The sequence below is a fragment of the Alosa sapidissima genome, chromosome 18, assembly GCF_018492685.1.
Source record: "Alosa sapidissima isolate fAloSap1 chromosome 18, fAloSap1.pri, whole genome shotgun sequence".
Lineage (NCBI taxonomy): Eukaryota > Metazoa > Chordata > Actinopteri > Clupeiformes > Clupeidae > Alosa > Alosa sapidissima.
The window spans coordinates 17,265,976-17,287,995 of NC_055974.1; the positions used below are offsets into that span (position 1 = coordinate 17,265,976).

Here is a 22,020-nt window from a genome sequence, read left to right on the forward strand (position 1 = left end):
GATGGCGGGCGGGTGTGGTTTTGAAAATTGGTCAAAAAACGTTGGTGCGGATGGATGATAAGTTTTGCTATGCGGTTACGGTTGAAATAATAGGCCATCCGCGCATCTCTAGAAGGTAGAGTATAGATTTGCTAGCCTGGCGAGCCAGACCCACATTAAAATGTAGGGTCTGGGCACTCACCGTTCGCAGTGCTCAGTCCGAGGGGCGGGATAATCAGTTGTCTTTCAAATTCCCTCTGCACGCAATAGGACGCAATAGGATATTTGTTTTCAAGTAGCAGGGAATTCAAGCCAAACCGTTGCAATTCTGCCATCAATCATTATGTTAAGCCCACCAAACGACTCTATACACGATTTCAATGTCCTGATTAAGTTTCGATTTCTGGAGCTCACAAGCCAATGGAGAGTTGCTAGACTAGCCCTGTACATTTGCTGCCGCTAGGGGCGCGTCTAGATTTCTAGGCTATAGATTTGCAGCTTCACTGCTGAAGTTGGAGCATTTGATTCATGTGCCAAGCACAGCTCTTGAGTTTTTTTAAGGGAACTCCATCATTTGATTTTTTTCTGCTTCTGGTCCATTACTTTTAAAAATTGTTAGTGACATCCTTCATCAAAGAAACCTCCTTGTTGATGACATTTTGGTCAGAGAAATTGTTGATGGAATTAGTTCTGTGTGTCTTGTGCAAAGATCCATGCAAAAAGGTGGCCCTTGCACTGCATATCTGCGGAACTTGTGGTAGTCCCTGTGCATACTGATGATTCCCTTGTTATTTTAGAAAGCAAAATCATAGAACACAGGCAGAGATACCAAAAGTTGTTCCCTAACATCAGGCTGTTACCGAAACAGCATTATTTGGAACATTATCCCCAGACGATTAGGTTGTTTGGTCCAATCATAGAATTACAGAAATTTCAAGCAAGTCATCAGGCACACAAGCTGTTTTATAAATGTGCCTCTGTCATTGGCATGAAAGCATCAGCTGATGATTGCTTACCATCTGAGCCCTCCCTGTATGGGCAAGCCTGACCTAGAGGTCTCAACTGTATCCACGCAACCAGTAGATTTACTCAAAGAGGAGATTGCACAGATTATTAAACAAAGGTTTCTGGAAACATCTCTGATTCACCTTTCAAAGTGTGTGACAACCAAGGGAATAACATACGAAAGGAAAAGAAAGGAATGATACTGGCCCACAGAGCAGCACGGATTGCCAGACTTTGGTGAAGTGTGTCTTTTTCATCGTAGAAGAGTTCAATGGTAAAAAAGAGCATAGAGGTTTCAAACTCAGCCCTGCACCCTCACGGACATTCACATTTATGGCACTTGATGAGCTCCTTAGTATCCTCTGGTCGACTACAAAATAGGGCTGTCAATCTTCTTCCATAACCCAATTTGAATTTTATTCATTATTATTTTTATAATAATCAAATTATATTCAAATATTTAATGCTCAAATTTCGCCTATTATTAATATTTACGATGCATCTCTATACACTGTATAAACGGGCTTATGCATTTGCCAATGCCACTATAAATGCGTGGTTGACTTGTTATATTGAACAAAAGCTCAGTCTACCAACAATATCTGTGCAACTTGGTTTCAATTGATTTTGGGCAGATGCGGCGCACGCACACTGAATGAACGCCACTACCACTTTATTGAATGCCTATGTTTGTTTGATGATGCCAAATTAGCAAGTATTTCCTGATTGGAGAAAAGTTTGCTTTCTTTTTTTCTATCTGCCCGCGATTCAATGAACCATTATGACTATCGGAGAAGTGACAAAAGCACTGGACATATAGCCTAGAGGAGGGAGGCAAAAACCTAATTCTTTTAAACCTTTAGCTGCGCGGTTCCTCGTCCTCGGACTGTTTACCTACCTAGCTTGTCAGGTGGGGTATAGGCTACTATGAATCTCGATTAGTGGGTTAGCGAGGTATGTTGCGCTCAAAGCCAGGGTATGCTGTGACATGAAAGTAGATCTGTTTTAGCGTCGCCGTATCACCATGGTGTCTTATGCTGTCAACCAAACCTGGTCGGGAGCAGGTTATGTGCTAAGTTATAGCTCAAATCGTGTAAAAATACCACCCACTGACCAGAGGCGATTCTAGACCTAGAGCTTTGCTGGGGCACAGGCCCCCAACTCCCAATACATAAAAAAAAAAACATTTAAATGTGCGCGCAATATGAAATAAATGGCTTTTACGTCTAGCCCCCATCATGTCCTCATCCGTTTCTTGCCTGTCTCTCTCCTCCTCTTCCTGCCTGGTACTGGACTGCCCAGCCTGTGCTCTTTCTCCCCTCTCCTCCTCCTTCTCCTCCTCCTCCTCCTCCTGCCTGGTACTGGACTGCCCAGCCTGTGCTCTTTCTCCCCTCTCCTCCTCCTCCTCCTCCTCCAGCACTCTCTCCCTCAATTGTTGTAGCAGCCACTATCCAGCAACATCCAAACACATAGGCATAAGTAGGCCTACTGTTTACTCACTGCATGAATTTAATAGGCTTTCCTACACAAGGGAAGCTTATTTTTAGTCAAAATTGAGATATACTTCCCTCCCAGGCAAGTTTGTTACCATCTACCTGTTTGTTAGCCTGGAAACCAGACTCTCTGACTTCGCAGTCTGGCCTAGATCCATAGGCGTTCATTTATTTCCGGGTGGGAGGGCACAGTTTTGAGGTTTAAAATCATTGGAGTTCCTTTGAACCGCTTTGAACCAATCACAACAACCTCAACAACCGGCGTTTCGTCATACAGAAAAGTTTCTCTGCAGCATGCCCATAACAAGCACGGGTGCATCTTATCAGCAAACAATCACACGTTTCATCTGCGTAACTCTCGCCAAAATGCATCATATAGTGTTTTGTGAATGTACCCAAGTCAAACTTTCATATAAATGCATAAGTACGTCCAAAGCACCACTTTTAAGCTTGTATGCGTTGTCGTTTTCGGGTGAAATGACCTTTTGAATGGGATTCCTATAGGGCTACTACTTTTTTGATACAATCGCGTCAAAATCGCTATTTTTCAAATACTATGAAGGCTCGACACAACATGAAACTTTGATCGAAGTATCATCAGTGTCTCTACATATGAACTCGAGCATTGAGAACATTGTTGGTGTACACAGAGTTTACTAAAAGAGAGGTTTTGAACAACTCACTTGTTTTTTCTGCTCGCTGCCATCTTGCCATCTTGCAAGGAGTGAGTTGTCCAAAATCTTTCTTTTTAGTAAACTATGTGTACACGAAAAATGTTCTTAATGCTCGAGTTCATATGTAGAGACACTGATGATGCTTTGATCAAAGTTTCAAATTATGTCGAGCCTTCTTAGTGTTTGAAAAATAGCGATTTTGACACGACCATGTAGCCTACTAAACTACAGTTTGACTCGGGTACGTTCGTAGCCTTTAGTGACAAAATCTTAGCCTGGCGGGCCATCCTATATCATTGAAATGTATAGTCTGGCATCGAACCATTCACCTCGCTTAATCCAAGGGGCGGGCAGAGAATTGTCTTTCAAACTGCCTAGGCATGCAATAGGCCAGCGCTACGACCATATCCGTATCCGGTCGGCAAAACGGCAAATACATCCTTCTTCGAAAGGAATGACTTAAGTGCATTGTGTTGCTCAACTTTCAAAGAAAAGCACAAGTCCAACTTCTCCAAAGTTGACGCCAACGCCGACTTCGTTTGCCATAGCCAGCTTCCTTGTTGTTCACCGTCGCAGGACTGTCGTTATCCTGTTAAGCCCGCCTTAAGACTCTCTAACAAAATAGAGCGCTGTGATTGGATGAGGTCCACGGCGTCAGCCAATAGAAATCCCTATGGTTTGATACTAGACGTACAGGCTGAGCAAATTAATTTGCCGCCGCTAGGGTGCGTCTAGATTTCTAGGCTAACAAAATCTATGACTAAAGTTTAGCTGACGATATAACATCCTACTCCACTGTGACTTCGTTCATGACACTCCTGTTAATAGGCTAAACTATTATTTACATTTGCTCAAAGATTTCATAAGTATAAGTCATTTTCGCTCCCTACGTTGATGTATTCCAAGCGATCTGCTTCAGGGGCGGGGACGTAGTAATTGAAACACCATGCCTGGGTACGTAATCGCTCTCAGGGACGCCCACTGTTCGCTGGTTGGTCGGCTGCCCAACTGCCGAAGTAAACGAGCGTGAATCAACCTATTCCAGACGGAGAGTAAAAGAAATCGACCGGAAGTACATAGACAGGCCAAGGCCAGGCTACCTGTTTGTTGCCATCTTGCTAGGAATCCTCACAAGATGGCAGCGACTGAAGGAATGATAAGGTAATGACTATTCTTCCAGTCATTGCCAGTTGTTGTCATCTTGCATGAAGACGCCATCATACACTCCCAGAAAACATCACTCTAGTGAAGTGATGTGCACTGTTTTAACTCTCTGGCCTCTCTTGCACTGCTGTTAACCACTATGCATGCACAACTAATAATCAGCAGACTAACACATACACCCACACACATTCACAATCCCAACAGCTTCAGTGAGGGAGAGAATCACCTTTCACTTCACATTGTCAGAACCCTCAGTGTTGTGAGGGGTGGGGAGGTAAAGATACAAATAAATATCTAAACATCTATCCCATTCTGGTAAATGTTAATAATATCCACACTATGGACATTTCACAGCTGAGTTGTGAGAGCAGATCACGTGATAGACTGCAGCTTCTTACTGTTGAGCTTACCTCAATTGCTCTAGAACAGTAGGCCTGTATTAATAACTCTTGTGTTGTATGTGATATCTTAAGCACATCGCTCTCAGTGTGGTAAGTCTGAGAAGCATGACCTGAATGCTGGCCACAAACACACACATGCACACACAAACACAAAGGGGTAGATTCCAAGACATTTTGCTTCGCTCACACAGCATCTCACCAAGTGGGGCTTGATGGACCATATCTAAAATATCTTCAGGAAGAACATCATAAAAACATGCGTCACAGTTTTTTATTTGCTTTCCCGATAATGGGATGTTTGTTGTTTGCGGTGCTACAAGGTAAGAAGTTCCAAGGCTACAGTACATGTCATTGTGTTTTAGGCTGATTTTATACAAACATTTTTTCTGTTGATCTCAGGTGGTGTTATCCTATTTGTATCCTCGTATCTATTTGTATCTTGTTTATGTATATGACACTGAAGTATTTCTTCCAAATGTATTTCACTTGCACATTGGACAACAGAATGACATGGTAACATTAGACTAAATGTAAAGACTACATTGCTTATTGTCCTGAATTAATCTAAATGGTCAATTCAAGGTAGCCTAGCCTAGCCATCATGTCTGGATAGCACCCAGATCAAGGGTGGACAAGGGGAAATAGCTTATGGGCTTATGTGTAGTTTTAACTGCTCACTGCTTCTATATGCTGTTCTATGGTGCTTTCTGCCTCTTAGTTGCGTACACATGTTTTTGTGACATTGCATAGAAATCCATGTATAGTCTTTGTTTAATATTAACAGGCTTAGGCTATGTCTGAGTTTAAACCATAGTTTGAAATGCTTGGATTATTCCTGCAACAATTCCATATAAACCTGAGAAAGCAGCCTACATTTACTTAGGAGATGCTCTAGTTGTGTGTGGCTATTTTTTGTGGTTATTTTCCTTATGTTATTGTGCGTTATGGTAAAGACCTGTTTGTGGGATGAGCAGATAAACGTTAATGACCACGATTGTATTCAGCTTAGCAAGTGAAGCTTTGTTCTGTTTTATTATGATTACTATTATTATTATTGTAATTATTATTGTTCAGGTCTCTCTGAGGTTCCCTCTACTGAGCAGAGTTTCCATCACCTTAAAGAAGAGGGAGATGTTCTCAATGCCTCATTAAATAATAGCAACACTTCAAGTGATCCTTACCATGAGGAAGGACAGAAGTTGACCTGTGAGTTTTATACATGCATGCTTCACATCACCTGTAAATACGTAATCTATGTCAAATAAAAGTTAGACAATTGTGATAAGAGGTTTATTATGTACACCAAAATCTAAAATATTATTTCTCACAATGGCTGATAAAAGTCTTAAATAGCAGAACATGAGTTTTTTTTCTTTTTCAGAATGCTATTTGATTAATTACATATTCTCAATGCCTAGCAATATTTCATCATAACTCTGCAATATGTTTGGGTCTCTGTTTTCTGTAAAAAAAAAAAAGTAAAAAAACGGTAAAAGGCACGGCAGCAAAAGTTGCCCGTTGGTTACAATAAAATTATGATAAAATACCATACAAGGAATTGCCGTAAAATTATGGCTTTCTGTATATATTGACTGTAATTTGAAATTGTGTGATTTTACTACAATTGGCCCTAGAATTACAGTGAATATAGAGCGGAAAGCCGTAATTTTACGGCAATTCCTTATATGATATTTTACCATAATTTTACGGTAACCAAGCATGATAGCATGGAACCTCCTTTTTTCGTTTTGATCTGTAGCCCCCCCGCTGGACTGGACCCGCCGAAAGGAGGGTAGGGCAGACACAGTTTTCTGTGAATATCTCGAGAACCGTAGGGTTTAGGAGGACCATTTTTTTTGTATGTTGATCTCAAAGAGCCATGTCAACCCATTCCATAACCACTCATTTCATGTATAGCGCCACCTAGTTAAACACAAAAAAGTAAAAATGAGGTGTTGTAATCGCAGGTATCTGTGACCTAACATAGTCAAAACTGCACGAAATTGGAAGTGTAGGATCATTATGACACCCTCTGAATGCACGCCAGGTTTCGTGGAATTCCGTTCATGGGGGGCCACACAATAAATTAATTTGTTACTATACACCGACTGGCCTGTAGGTGGCTGGAGATAGTTTTCTGTGAATATCTCGAGAACCGTAGGGCCTAGGAGGTCCACCTTTGTTTTGTATGTTGGTCTTAAGGGGGCATGTCAACCTATCCCATTACCACTTATTTCATGTATAGTGCCACCTAGTTAAAAATTAAAAAGCAAAACATTAGGTGTTTTCATCACAATATCTCTGGCTGACATGGTCAAAACTGGACGAAATTGAAAGTGTAGGATCATTATGACACCCTCCGAATGCATGCCAAGTTTTGTGGACTTTCGTTCATGGGGGGCCTTACAATAAAATAATTTATGTGTACATTTAGTGACCGTACACCAACAAGGATTCCCGGGACACTGAAAGACCAGGGTATCTTGAGAACCGTAGGGCCTAGGATGACCATTTTTTGCGTATGTTTGCCTCCAGGGGTCATGTAAACCCATTCCATATGCACACATGTGCATAAACAGATACACACGCACACACATACATTCACAGTAATTCTATGTATGACACATACTCACACAGTAGACATATATACGCATGCATGCACATGCACACACACAGGCACATAAACAGGCAAACACACAAGCACATGCACGCACACACACACACCCACATACCCACACATACATAAACATAAACATGCACACATGCACACAATTCAAGAATTTCTCAGAATTATGAACAGGCAAGATGGGGGTGGGGTTGTATTAAAATGTATATTACATGTGAAATCTATGAACTAATCATGTTTTGGTACTTGTTGTCTAGCAGATACCAGAATGAGAATTGAGTGTGCATAATGCAATTCAGTGAGACAGTTAGAATCATATATGCCTTTCAGCGTGACTTATTTTTGTGGAAAACATGTGCTGGACTGGGCGGCGGTCATATTTATCTAGTTTAAGAATGCAATATGTAGCTTAACTTAATAAGGAAAATACCACAAGTATAATAGATAAAAAAATGGAAACTTTTGAATAGCACAATGCTAAAAACGCTGTGCTATGCTAGTTAGCTAAACAATAGCTAGTTGGGTTCTACAAACTTACAAGGACAAAGATAGGTAGGCTAAAACACACAACAGAGTCCTCCTCCTTAATCTCAATTATGATAGTCATGCATTATTGAAGGCATGTGAACACCATTGTGAAATATCAGAATTCATGGTTAACATGGGCTAGCACTAGCTTGCTAGCAGCAGCTGTTGCTAGCAGCAACCTACTTTTAATGTTAGCATTTGCAGTCGACAGTTTTATTATCACCCAAATTTCCTTACAATTTAACTAAACCTTACCTCTGGATAGCTGTGCCTCCTCTTTCACAAAGATTATTCCAGGACTGCACACGTGTTTCTCATACTTGAGGTATGTGGAACAGTGGTCCCCAAACTTTTTCTTCCGAGGGCCAGCTTACTATGACTGGCTGTAAGAGAGGGCCAGAGACTCGGAGTATATCAGTAACCATAAATAGCTTAGTGCTGTGAACAACAGCAGTCTACCTTAGTTGAATATTCCATTACATTTAATCTATAGGCTATTGCAATTTAATACCATTGTTAGCTGTGTTTATATTGCCATCATGTCATATCAGTGTAAAATGTAACTCAAATTAAATAATACTCATAAAAAGACTTTTGCATTCCCAAAAGTATTAGCAGGTAGTCCCAAAAGTGTATTTCATTAAACATGTGTGAACTCTGAACTCTGAATATGTAAAGTTCTCAAACTATGAGAGTTTTATATGAAGTGCTGAAGTGGTCTGAAATGACCACCATTCTAACTTTCACTCACCTGAACTTGTGAACATTGTATGAACATTTGAACAAATAAAAAGAATTATCCCAGAAAGTCCCAGAAATATGACTTGAATATAAGTTAGTTAGTTAGTTATTAACAATTCATTTATAAACTTTTAGAATACTTTGAGCACTGATGCAGTCAGCATAGGCCTCTTACATTGTTTGCAGATAGGCCTACATTTCATTCCGTTTTTGATGGCAAACGCGAAACAGCGCCAAAACAACCACCAGTGGACAAAAAGAGTATTACATGTGTACTGTTAAGACTCGCCATAGAGAATGAATGGGGGAAATTGCGGAGGTTATAGTTTGACAATGTCGTACTCCCGTGCTGGCCGGTTGCTATATACCACGGACATGTTTTGGGGGGGCACCCAAAATGAGGTGGCGGGCCGTAGTTTGGGGACCACTGCTTTAGAAGCTCCTCTGTTGAAAGTTGCTCCATCACTTCACTTGGTGAGTGAATGAAGAAAAAAGTAACGGTTGTTCCGAGAGTCCGAACAAGCAAACTCCCCTCCCCCAACAACATTTGAGTTCAACTTTTTAAACTGCTGCAGAGCTCCAGCCAATCAAATTGCAGTTATGCTAATAAGCAGCTCTCAAAGTAAATCAAGATGGCGCCCGGAGTTCATCAGATGGTCCGAGACAGACATATTTGCAGATAAAAGTCCTTTGTTTGGCTTTTTTTACTAGGATTTTGTGACCACTAGTGAGAAATAGATGCTGTACATTATTTAAAAAAGCTGTTATTGTAATCCCAAAACACATCTGAAATGTTGTTTGAGCCTATAGCCTACACCATCTAACATTAGCAAGTTAGCAGTCAGTGGTTAAAACACCAACCACCAACCATTTTCACAGTATTTTTACACTGATAACTACTAAATTAAAAGTATAAACCATTTTAAAATGGTACAACTGTGTTAAAAAACGGTGGATTCTTCTCATTTGAACATTACAGACTTTGTCCATGATTTTACAGCAGTCTCCTTGAAAAAGCTGATTTTACTGTATTTTACAGGTATATTCTCTTATTAATAAAAATAGAGTATACTAGAGTATAATAGAGTATAAAACTTTTATTTTTTACAGTGTGGAGTTGTCTTATATGGTTGCTGGTCGGAGTTGTTTCAGGAGTGGGGACTTCAGTATTTGTCTTTACTCTTATGGTTTTAGTGCATCACTATTCAAACTATGACGGTAAGTCAAACTGATTTATTTACTGTGGAAAATATTTTTGCAATATGTAGGACTGTTTGTTTGACTAAACCGACAATATCACATTTAACAGATAATAAAAAATATATATTCTTTACAAACTGTTACCTGTTTAATATAATACTAGTGCATGGACATTTCTACAGATCAGAATGACATAAGCCTAACAACTGTTTTGAGTTAAGGCTAAATGTGTATTAAGCTTACTGAATAACTTCCTAATACTGAAGACAAACCATTTTGTGGAATGAAGCATCATTGTTTGAAATTTGCAACAATGTGTCTTTAGCATAAGTGACATCGCTCAGCCTGCCACTTGTTGTCTATGTGGCATTAGCCTATCGCTCGTTTCAATTTGGGACCTTGCAGTCGGAATTAGCATTTGTTTAGTCTACATACTACATACTGTACCCATGTTTGTTGGCGTGTTGTTGCAAAATCCGCGTAATCATTTTATGCAAGCAAACTGCATACGATAAACGTCCTACGTAAATAAGCATATTTTGAAATATGCATTCAAAAATCTTCAAAATCGAGATTGCACACCTTTGTGCCACATACGAAATCTTAGGTCAGTCTGACAAATGGTCAGCGAGATATGCGTGCCAGACACACAGATGCTTCTTGCTTTATAGATAGATATGTGAATATGAACAAGTGACTACAGTGAATCATCATGTTGTTTTTGCTTACAGTTCTGTGTTTCAGGAAGAAAACATGGTAAGTGTCTTATCATTCATGACAATTACACTGTCATTATAATCGGGAGAAGTTCACAGTAATGACCTCTATCTCCCTCTAGTTGCCACAATCAGCAGAACACCAAAAAACATTTGGAGCAATGGCAAAACTGTCCAGAAGGGAGTGAGGGGGACCAGTCTTTCTACATGCCACTGCAGAAAGGTGAGTTTTACTCCACTTTATTGGGGGCCAAGCAGCGAAGCTGTGAAGGCTCCCATTGTGTTTCTACGTTTTCTTCCCTATTATTATTATTATTCCGTCATTGAAGTCAATGGCAGCCCATAGAACCGTCCCGTGAAAAGTTTTGAAATGTGGCACACTTATTGGGGACAGTCCCATGATTCATTTCACCAAGTTTCATGCCGGCACCTTGAGTGCTCTAGCGCCACCAACAGGCCAAAGTTGGACGTACGTTCACGCACGTAACTTTTGACCCGTATGCCCGATTGTCAAAAATGAGGTATTGTTGGCCCCAGCTGTGGCGCTACTGGCTGGGGCACCTGCACCATGCGCCGGCAACCCGGGTTTGGTTCCCTCTGCGTGGTCCTTTCCGGATCCCACCCCTGCTCTCTCTCCCATTCGCTTCCTGTCACTCTCCACTGTCACTAAAGGCATAAAAAGGCCAAAAGAATATACTATAAAAAAAAGAGGTATCGTTGGAATCCTTGGACCTGGACTTGGACTTGGACCAACGCATTGACGTCATTTTCCGCCATGATGGATTTTCCACCATATTGGATTTTAGTGAAAGTGAAACTAATTCTTCACAGGTCACAAATTTTGTCCGATCGTCACCAAACTTGACCCACATGATCTTCAGACCAAGCCTCACAAAAGTTGTGGTGTTTTGTCTTCGGAGCTAAAACCGTTCATCCATAATATCCAATCGAAATTTGGAAGCCAAACAGGAAGTGAGCTCATATCTCAACAACCCTTGCATGTATCAAAGCCAAACTTGGTGCATGGACTCATGACCCAATCTGGGGGATGCTCAAAAAATATGGTGGCCTTTGACCTCTAGGGGGCGCTGCAATTAAGAATAATGCCTTTTAGCCTGTAGCTGCTGTTGTGTTTAGAATTAAAATGCACTAGTTGTGTCTGCTAATACTGTTGGAGTTCCTTAAGCCGACCCACGTCAACTTGTGATGTCATCGAAATTGATTCGGCCGCCATATTGGATTTAATCAAAAACACAAAAAAGTTTTGGCAGGTCACAAATTTCATCTGATCCTCACCAAAATTGGCAGAGACCATCTTCAGACCATGCCTGATGAGTGCATTGCTTTCTGGAACAATTGACAGAAGCATTGACCTGTAACAGCCAATCGAAATTTGTGGCGAAGCCGCAAAACAGGAAGTGACCTCATATCTCAGCAACGCTTTCATGTATCAAAACTAAACTTAGTACATGTACCTCAGACCCCATCGGGAGGACGCTCAAGAAATTGGTGACCTTTGACCTCTAGGGGGCTCTGTAATTGACAAAAATGCATTTTGGCCTATAGTTGCTGATGTGCATTATTTTGCAATGGAAGTCAATGGCAGCCCATAGAACCGTCTGGTAAAAAGTTATACAATTTTGCACACTAATTGGGGACAGCCCAATAATTAATTTCACCAAGTTTCATGCTGGCACCTCAAGCGCCACCAACAGGCCAAAGTTGGACGTGTGTTCACGGACGAACCTTTGACCCGTTGACCCGAATGTCAAAATGAGGTGTCATTGGAATCCTTGGGCCAAGCCCAAGCTCTTGATGTGTGCTTGAGAAACACACCCTATGATGTCAATTTTTGACCTCTATGTTGAAATCACAGCGTGTGATCAAGTGTGATCATATCTCAGTCGATCTTTTATTTTTGATGTGAAACTGATTACAGCAAGTTCCATTCAGTTCATTCTAATGCATGTGTGCAAGAGTGGGGCAGGGTGGGACGGGCAGGGGCGATTGCGGCGGTGGGCTGGCTAGGGGAGGGGGCGGCGACACTGAGCCCTGGTTCAGCCCCACAAAATAAGTTATGTTTTGATGTGAAACTTGACCTTGTAACTCAGCCAATCTTGGGTTGTTTGACATGGAACTTGCTGTGACTGCTTAATGCTATATGGCTGATGCAATGGCATTGAGTTACATGGCAAATCTGGACTGTTGAACTGACTGCTTGGCCCCCTCATTGCTGCTTGCAGCTATATTTGCACTTGAATTTATCAGCCTTGGTAAATACAATCTGTAAACATTTATCTTTCCCTTATTCAGTTACTGAAGATGTCTATGACACCATTACTGAAGATGTCTATGAACTGAAATGAAGAAGATATAAAAGACCATAGAGGTTATTTTTTACATTTTGTAACATCAGCAAGGAGCCATTTCCGATCGATGATGAAAAATAACACCTCCTTTAAATGCTTACTGTAACTACCCACAACTATCACTGCACTGTAACAAATTGTTGTGAAGTTATTGTATTTTACTATGGATTCTGGGTATATTTGTTTGACAATAAACAGCTTTTTTACAAGATATATTGTAGGCTTCTTGTTCTAATGTTGGGAGGCTGCCCACATTTATCTTTTTATAGCAAACTATATGTTTTTTAGGTAACCAAAACATTAGAATGAATGCCACTGATTTGACACTACCAGAACAGATGTAAGGCAATGTGTTCTCTTCAGAAACCTTCCTTGTTATAGCCTCTCTGTACACTTTTGTAATACTTTGGTTTACTGTATCTATAGAAACCCTGTGTAAGGCTATTTTGAACTTTGTTTTTAAAATAGCAATTTATTTTAACGTCTGTCTATGCTTGCTGCAACACGCTATAAACGATTTTGTTGCAAACAATGGTCTAGCTCAAAACTCCACCGATTAACGTAATTTTGCTCCCAAACTGAAGTCGGAACCTGTTATCAACCACAAAAAGACCCCAGGTTGTATTAACTCCAGAACTTCCCTTAAATTGAATATTTCATAATCCATGACAAGGACCAGTCATATTTTCTTGCCAATCACCATGAAAAGTTTGTTTGACTTGAGTTACTTGATTCATTAACAAAGTCATGATGAACTGACTAGGGAGGATTTGTTGACAGTTTGCAATGGAGGAGTTCTAAGCACAGCTCAGAGGAAAAAGAGTTGATTTTCATTATTTTGAGCCAGTGCCAGTTCTTCTAGTTGATGAGTCAGGAAAGGAATGTTTTTGTCAATATGTGTCAATTAAACAGACCACCAGTGCTCTCATTGAATTCCAATCAATAAAGAATCGGGTAACACTACATAATAAGGTGCCATAATAAATAGCAAACTAGTAATTACCTAACCCTTTGTTAATATTTGTTAATTGTTACTAACATATCTATTTGGCACAAGTTAATAGTTTTTAATCATTAATTAAATATTAGTTGTTTGCATAAAATCTGTATGTTAATGTTTTAGCAAATCTATTAACTAATATTGTATTAATATGTGTTAATAGTTAACTAAATGTCTTTTTGGCACTAATTAACAGTTATTTCTTGCATAATTTAAATGTTAAATGTTTATTTATATGTATACAAACTATATGTTAATAGAAAAGTTAATAACTTATTATTATTTAACTAATTGTTATTAAACTGTGCTTCTGCCTATCCCAATATGAACCGCTCTCCATATGGCCCTTACAATATATAGATAGATACTTTATTGATCCCCAAGGGGAAATTCAAGAAAAAAACACGGAGCTACCTTGACATGCTGCCACTGTTGTCGGCGCCGGAACCGCTTGCAATAAAGTTGGTTAAGCTTAATTAATATATTAGTAGTTAATAGCTATAAGCGTGGGGCCCCTTATAATAAAGTTGGTTAAGCTTAATTAATATATTAGTAATATATAACTATCAGTATGGGGGACCCATTATAATAAAGTTGGTTAAGCTTTATTAATATATTAGTAATATAGAACTAGTCAGACGGTGAAGGGACTGAGACCAAAACTGGCTTATCACATTTATTCCTTTAGGAAAAGTTCAAACAAAACAACAAGTAGTTGAATGGGCTATATGACATGCATCATTCCTATACCATCACTGTCAGCCCTACTAGCAAGGGAGACATGCGACATGGAATGTTCAGGTGCACAGAACGACAGTTAATTAATATTCTGAGACTCACTAAACACTCACAGACGTAGACCATACGGAGGTAATGCATAAACATAATGCTAAACTAAATGTACATTCATTTCCTGCTTGACTGAATTGCACTTTCCATGCACACTAAGCTAAACTACACTGAATGCATGGAAAGTTGCTAGCGGAGTTTACAGCTAGTCACATTAGACTCAGTGTGTATGAACTCGTGGTCATAATGAAAACATTAATAAACGTTCTCTAAGTTGCTAGAATTGCACCCAAATCTTAACAATACATGTAAAGTGTCATGAGCTCTCTCTCTGCCTGGTAACACACGCTGATTGAAGTCTGATGACCTCCACCTGTTCCTGCTCTGCTCTGCTCTGCCTCACCCTCGTTAACCTACCAGCTGCACTGCATTCACCACTCATCATGCCCTGTATATAAAGCCTTGCTTTTCAGTCCACACTTGTCAGATCGTCTGCAACCAGCACCAGCTACCTGCCTGTTTTGGAAAACGCCGCTGACTCTTTGCCTGTGATGCCGGACCCGCTCGACTACTTCTGTGTTCTCCAGCCCCGGTAATCTTGACCTGCCTTCCGTCTCTCTTCTACGAATACCGCCTAGTCCTTGACTGTACTGCTGCTTCGTTTCATTTGCTGTTGTGTGTGTGTGTTTGCCCCAGGACTTCCCGGATTCATTAGCGGTTTATTTATTTATTGTAGGCCTATTATTAAAGAGTGTTTTTCATCTAAAGGTTCGACTTCATGCTTATGCACTAGACTAGGCATACTAAGTGCTCTCCCCAATCCCAGACTTGTAATGGATGCAAAACAGCCAGCTATTGCTGAATGTTTATGGAGGGAGGAATGAAGCTGTCCTCCCGACCAGGCAACCCCATGTATTCTAAGTAAATGCACACATATCTATGTTTATAGCCTACTATATTTTATGCAGGTGAGACATGGAAAAGCAGTTTTAGAAAAATGAGTTTTGCTATGTTAACCTATGGAGAGTGACGGCCTGTGGGTTATGAAGGGCAGTTATTTGGATGGGCGGTGGCCTTACCAACGTAAAAACAGAGTGAAATAACATTCTGTTTTATAGAAACATATCATTGGAAACATGTAGTATTCTAGCTATATAAATGGCATAGTGCATGGTATTCCCATAACTGTGAGACGCACTTCACGATGACGGCAATGACTTGTTAACAAACAAGACACAATCTATCTGAAATAACATCTATTTGAAGTAGGCCTATTAGTGGGCAGTGTTTAGATTTGGCCAGCTTCCCTCGCGGTCCGCGCACGGGATCACGCAACTTTAATTTGTATTTTTCCAGTGACGCTGCAACAACCCAAACAACCGGCAGATGTCTCAAGTGAGCAGGGTGTCTCATAAAAAAAAAAAAATGGAGCCTGGAAAACCCTACACAGAATTCACTACAGACTTTAGCAGACTGGTTTAGAAATAATCTAATAAAGAAATATTTGGTTAACTGCGAGTGAATCTGTTTGCAGCCGTAGAAGAAACGCAGGACAAATTAAACGTTCTGTTTTTGTCCGAGTGCAACAATGATAGACCGACATCATTTGGACAAAATATAGAGCATATTAATCTCTGTTGCTCAGCCAAATGCCTTCCTTACGTCCTGTTATCACGGAGTTACAGGCGATAAACGATTTTTGATGGTCACAAGTTTACTTCATTAGCGGTTTATTTTTTTTTATTAAGGTATGACTTTGTGCTTATTCAGTAGAGCATTTAGTGCTCTCCCCAATCTCAGACGTTCACATTGCATGTTTGTTTGTAATGGATGCAACCGCGAGATACGCGTTTGACGGCAATGAGTTGTTAACAGACATGAACCAAGATATAGCCTATACCCCAGCAGCAATCTAGGGACTGTTCGTTATTTATTGAAGGGGCCACCGGAGGAATTTTGTGTGCTTCAGTCAAAAGTTGCATGACCCTCCCTTGCCTGCTAGAAATTTTTCAATGACCCTCCGACAGAATTGTCAAAAAAGACATGACCCTCCCCTGCCAAATGTCGCGGTCTTCCGCCCGCGCTGCTTTGCGCCACGAAGACACACTTAAATCAATCTTTCCTGGGAGCTTGCATGCTACCAGTCCTTCCTTTTCAAATGTGTTGCACCTGTTTGCACAATTTCACAAATAATCACATGTGGTTAATAATATGACAAATATTATTACAATATGAAAACAACCCTGAACCAGTCGCTAGGTCTGAAACCAACACAACCATTAAACACGTTGAGACTGATGAGGGTACTAACTGGTGTCAGGGAGAGAGGAGAGACAGACCTATATCATCACAACCCAGTAAAGAAGTTAATCTTCATATGATGCGTATAGTAAGTGAATTCATTTTGAAGATCAGGTCATTCCATGCCAACTTGACCAGAACTTTGCAGGTCATGTTATGGATTTCACAAAGAAAATTCCAAAAAATATGTGATTTCTCAACATAAATGTACAAAATCGTACAACTATCAATCTAATAGGTTAGAAAATTAAATTAATAGAAAAATATTTTTTTCTGTGAATTATTTTTAAAGTTGGTGCCTCTGGATGAAAGCAGAGTAATTTCTATTGTTCTGAAGCCACAGATATTTAACCTCACCAATGGCTCAAATCACAATGGATCTAAGAGAAATTTAAAGCTGCAGTTGGCAAGTTTTTTTGATCATATTCACTAAAACTGACACTATGCTACGACAGAACAACATAAATCAGCTGGTTTTAGAAAAAACTCCACACTTCTACCTCCACGTAGAGCCTGTTTGTTTTGCAAAAATCCACAGCTCCCGGTTCTTCTGGTCCAATCAAAGCAGGGCTGTGTGAGATCTGATTGTCAATCACAGTCTGGTGCGCACTGATGAGCACAAACTCGATGAGAGGGTGCTCGGTGGTAGTGGGGGAGGGGCATGAGGGTTGTAAACATTCAAAATTTTGGCTAAGTCCCCTCAATCTGTCAGACTTGCCAACTGCAGCTTTAACCACGGAAACCATAAAAAGACCTTTCAGATGTCCATTGAATTGCAACATCTTACAACAACTTCTTTGATTTCTGTGTTCCTGAATTCTTATGCTTATTCAAAGAAGTAGAACAGTTCATGTGTCATGAGTTTTATGATGAAAACCTGCAAGGGTCTAGTGGAGTTGGCATGGCATACACATCAAATGCAACTCTTTTTTTTGTGTCTATGTTTGTTTCCACAGCTCTACCTGAAGCTAAGCTAACAGCAGAGCCACAGAGTCCCTTGTCCAATGGGGGATGGTCACTCTGAAGTGTGTGATAGTCGCACAATAACTGGACATACTGTATATGTGGTACAAGGACAAGAAGAACAATCTTGTGATTGAGGGAAACAACTTCACCATCACCAGAGCTACTGACTCTGATGAGGGTACATACTGGTGTCAGGGGGTAAGAGGAGAGAGCAACAGAGAGACCCACATCACATCCATGTCTCCTTTCAGTTTTGTGCCCTAGTACATCAGATCTGTAAGTTGTTTTTTTTTCTTTTTCTAAACAAATTTCAATCATAACAGGGAACTAAAATGTTACCTTAAAGCACATTGTCTCCCTCTAGTGCCCAACCACAGCAAACCATCAATCAGAACAGGCCAAGCCCAAAGCCAGCCTGGGGGGAGTGAAGAGGACCAATCTCTCTGTGCCTCTGCAGAGGGGTGAGTACTGTAGGTTATGACTCCAATGGGACTGGCATTGATAATAATATATAAGGAAGAATGTGTATAATCATTTCTCTCTCTCTCTCTTTTTGAGCGTTTCTCTGTTGTTTAAGGTAGTGAAGATGTATATGAGACAATTACTGTCAAGCACTGTGATGGGGAAGGTATTTATACATCTTCAAATATATATTTACTGCTTTGTGCTATTTGCAGCAATTATAGACTATTTTCAATTTTCTGCTGGAAGAAAACATATTTAAATAAAATGTAAATCTTGTGATGTAATATGGCACAATATTTACTTCCTAATTCCAGATAGTGAACAGGCTTCTAGAAGCTCATCTTGAAGTGGTTTTCCCACTGTCCCAAATAGGATCGCAGAGAACACAAAAACAGCGTGTTCAAATGTGCATCCAAAGCCAATCGAATGTCAAAGGTTCATCCTTTCCCTTTTTATCACCATCACCACAACCATCATGGTCATCATTATAGCGGCCATAGTCCATAGGCCACGTCCTGTGTGTTGTGTGTTTTTTGTATTAGTGCTTCTATTTTGATGTAGAACTGTGCTTGGATGGATGTTTTGAATGGACCTGGATTTTGGACAATAAAAAAAAAAAAGATTCCACATTTGTTTCTAGCAAGTCAGCAGTGTTTTGCCTTCCTCACTTAGTTTTTCAGTGACTTAATTTGTTCGTATAGTCACTATAATCATCCTCATCATCACTGAAATCATCGTCATTATCATCTGCACTTTCATTGTCATCTTCATCATCTTAATCTTCATCTTATTCATCACCTGTCAATTCAGTTTGAATTCACATGCTGGAAATATACAGTAAGAGAGGCATGGTGATGTTATAGTGTATTTATTCCACTGCTTGGTTGAATTTCCCATTGTCCTGCGTTCTTTAGAATGCGTATTAACCGTATGTTATGTTATTATGTCATCTACACACCTTGTTACAGTGATGATGTTAAAGTGTCCTGTCAAACTAGACAGACAGTTTAGAGATAACTTTCCTCACCACTAGGTGGAACTCTTGAGCAAGCTGAACCAAAGTGTAAATACAGTAGCCTACATGTCACATGTTCATACGCAGGTCATAATTCATGAAAAAACATAATGTAGAGGAACAACCTCAATCTATTGTCAGCACTATCAGAAATTAATATATCTTCAGGAACCTTTTTCATATGATTTGATTTCATCGGTTGGATGACAAATAGGTTCATCCAAGTTTGTTATGAAACAATCTTTGCATTGCAGTAAAGCCTATTATTTGCTAAGTGAACCTGTATGTGTATTATAGTCCATGAGGTTTCACAAACCTGCACCGACTAAACCTACTACACCTCATCACATGTTAGCATGCATTTGCATGTGGGTGTGTGTCTGCCTCTACTAAATGTGTAGATGATATGATCAAACAGTTCTACAAACACACACAGATTAGGGGTGATTTGTGCTGTTGAAAGCCTCACATGCTTATTACCATGACAACCTTTGAACAGGGGAGAACTGTTAACTGCTAAAAACATTTCTAAAAACAAAACTGTGAAAATGGCCATTATAGTTTCAACAGTAGACAAGAAAATGTAGCACATACCTTTGTTTGGTTAAGACACAGAGGCTATAAAAAGACAAACTGAAAGAAAACCTCTGAGGTCAACCTCAGTGTACTGTAAGCAGACGTGTAGAGAGAAATGAGACAAGGGACAGGCCTAACAAATAAAGAGATACGACTGCTTCATAGTTGGGCAGGATATGAAAATATACTCCAGTAGTACTCTCAAGAACTCTATAGACATTAAGTACATAGAGATCTGAATGTTAGGGTCAGTTACTGAAACACTATAATCAAGCTCACTGGTTTCTAGGGAACCGACACATACTGATGCTTGATATTTCATATTGCCTGTGAAGCCTGTGAAACTCTCAAACATAGAGGTTTTGGTTTACCTAAGTGCCTCAGTAGCATCCTAAAAATCATAGAAAACTCTGTGATGAGACAGAGTTAGTAAAAAAAGGAAGGTAAAGGGTCTCATCACTCTACATGGGAATAAGTTGACACACAAATAGACTTTGTGAATGAGGAATTGATCTTGCTGCAGCCATGGGAGTTGTCCTCCTAAAGCAAAAATGCTACATTAATGAACAAATGCTTTATTGGGAAATGTTCCCAAATCTAGCGGCATCATTAGTCCAGCCTAATCAATCACATTGATCAGGAATTCCTAACATTGCTTCCTACCACGCCTAAACTTTACAAACTGACATTAAACCAAAAAATCAGCAGTCAGGATGTATTCATTTGTTATTCCCTGTTGGTAGGGATGGGTCGCTCGACACACCCCTCGAGCTTGCGAAACACTAGTGCTTCGAAACACCGCTTCGGAGCCTATCTTGAAATGAGGTTGTCACGTGACCTATTGAAACGAAGCTTCGTTAACTCACTGACACGTCATGCAGGTCTCAAAACACAGCACAGACTCACCCAAATAGGTAAACTGTTAATGCATTAAACTAGATGTACCGCAGAGCGGTACAAAATATGACCGCCGCCCAGTCCAGCACATTTTTTCCACAAAAATAAATCACGCTGAAAGGCCTATATGATTCTAACTGTCTCACTAAATTGCATTATCCACACTCAATTCTCACTGGTATCTGCTAGACAACAAGTACCAAAACATGATTAGTTCATAGATTTCACATGTAAAATTAATTTTATACAACCCCACCTCCATCTTGCCTGTTCATAATTCTGAGAAATTCTTGATTGTTTGTGTTATGTTTATGTTATGTGTGTGGGTGTGTGTGTGTGTGTGTGTGTGTGCGCGCTTGTGTGTGTGCCTGCGTATGTGACTGTGCATGCAAGCGTACAGTCTACTGTGTGAGTATGTGTCATACGGATGATTACTGTGAATGTATGTGTGTGTGTGTGTATCTGTTTGTGCACATGTGTGCACATGAAATGGGTTAACATGACCCCTGGAGGCAAACATACGGAAAAAAATGGTCATCCTAGGCCCTACAGTTCTCAAGATATTCACAGAGAACTGTGTCTGCCCTACCCTCCTTTCGGGGGGGTCCAGTCCAGCGGGGGGGCTACAGATCAAAACGAAAAATGACGGTTCCATGCTATCCATGTGGGGGTACATGCCCACCAAGTTTTGTGTACCCCGGTCTTTCAGTGTCCCGGGAATCCTTGTTGGTGTACGTCACTAAATGTACAAATAAATTATTTTATTGTAAGGCCCCCCCATGAACGAAAGTACACAAAACTTGGCATGCATTCGGAGGGTGTCATAATGATCCTACACTTTTAATTTCGTGCAGTTTTGACCTTGTCAGCCAGAGATATTGTGATGAAAACACCTAATTTTTTGCTTTTTAATTTTTAACTAGGTGGCGCTATACATGAAATAAGTGGTAATGGGATGGGTTGACATGCCCCCTTAAGACCAACATACATAAAAAAAGGTGGACCTCCTAGGCCCTACGGTTCTCGAGATATTCACAGAAAACTGTCTCCGGCCACCTACAGGCCAGTTGGTGTATAGTAACATAAATTAATTTATTGTGTGGCCCCCCATGAAC

At 40.2% G+C, this 22,020-nt stretch overlaps 2 long non-coding RNA genes across 3 annotated transcripts in view; one reads left to right on the forward strand and one right to left on the reverse strand.

Moving 5' to 3' along the window:
- LOC121689526 overlaps nt 1-22,020 on the reverse strand; it is a 26,210-nt gene continuing 4,190 nt past the window's right edge. Inside the window, exons 2-3 of the long non-coding RNA XR_006024806.1 lie at nt 19,764-19,772; nt 1-108 (exon numbers count right to left, since the gene is read on the reverse strand). This is a non-coding gene — a long non-coding RNA (uncharacterized LOC121689526). The remainder of the gene's footprint in view (nt 109-19,763; nt 19,773-22,020) is intronic.
- Nucleotides 15,217-19,105, forward strand: LOC121689506. 2 transcript variants are annotated; one of them, XR_006024786.1, is made up of 5 exons: nt 16,925-17,069; nt 17,943-18,228; nt 18,317-18,413; nt 18,530-18,580; nt 18,732-19,105. It is a non-coding gene; the product is annotated as an uncharacterized LOC121689506 (long non-coding RNA). The 2 variants fall into 2 exon arrangements; XR_006024785.1 differs by lacking the exon at nt 16,925-17,069 and adding an exon at nt 15,217-15,277 and having other exon boundaries at nt 18,317-18,580.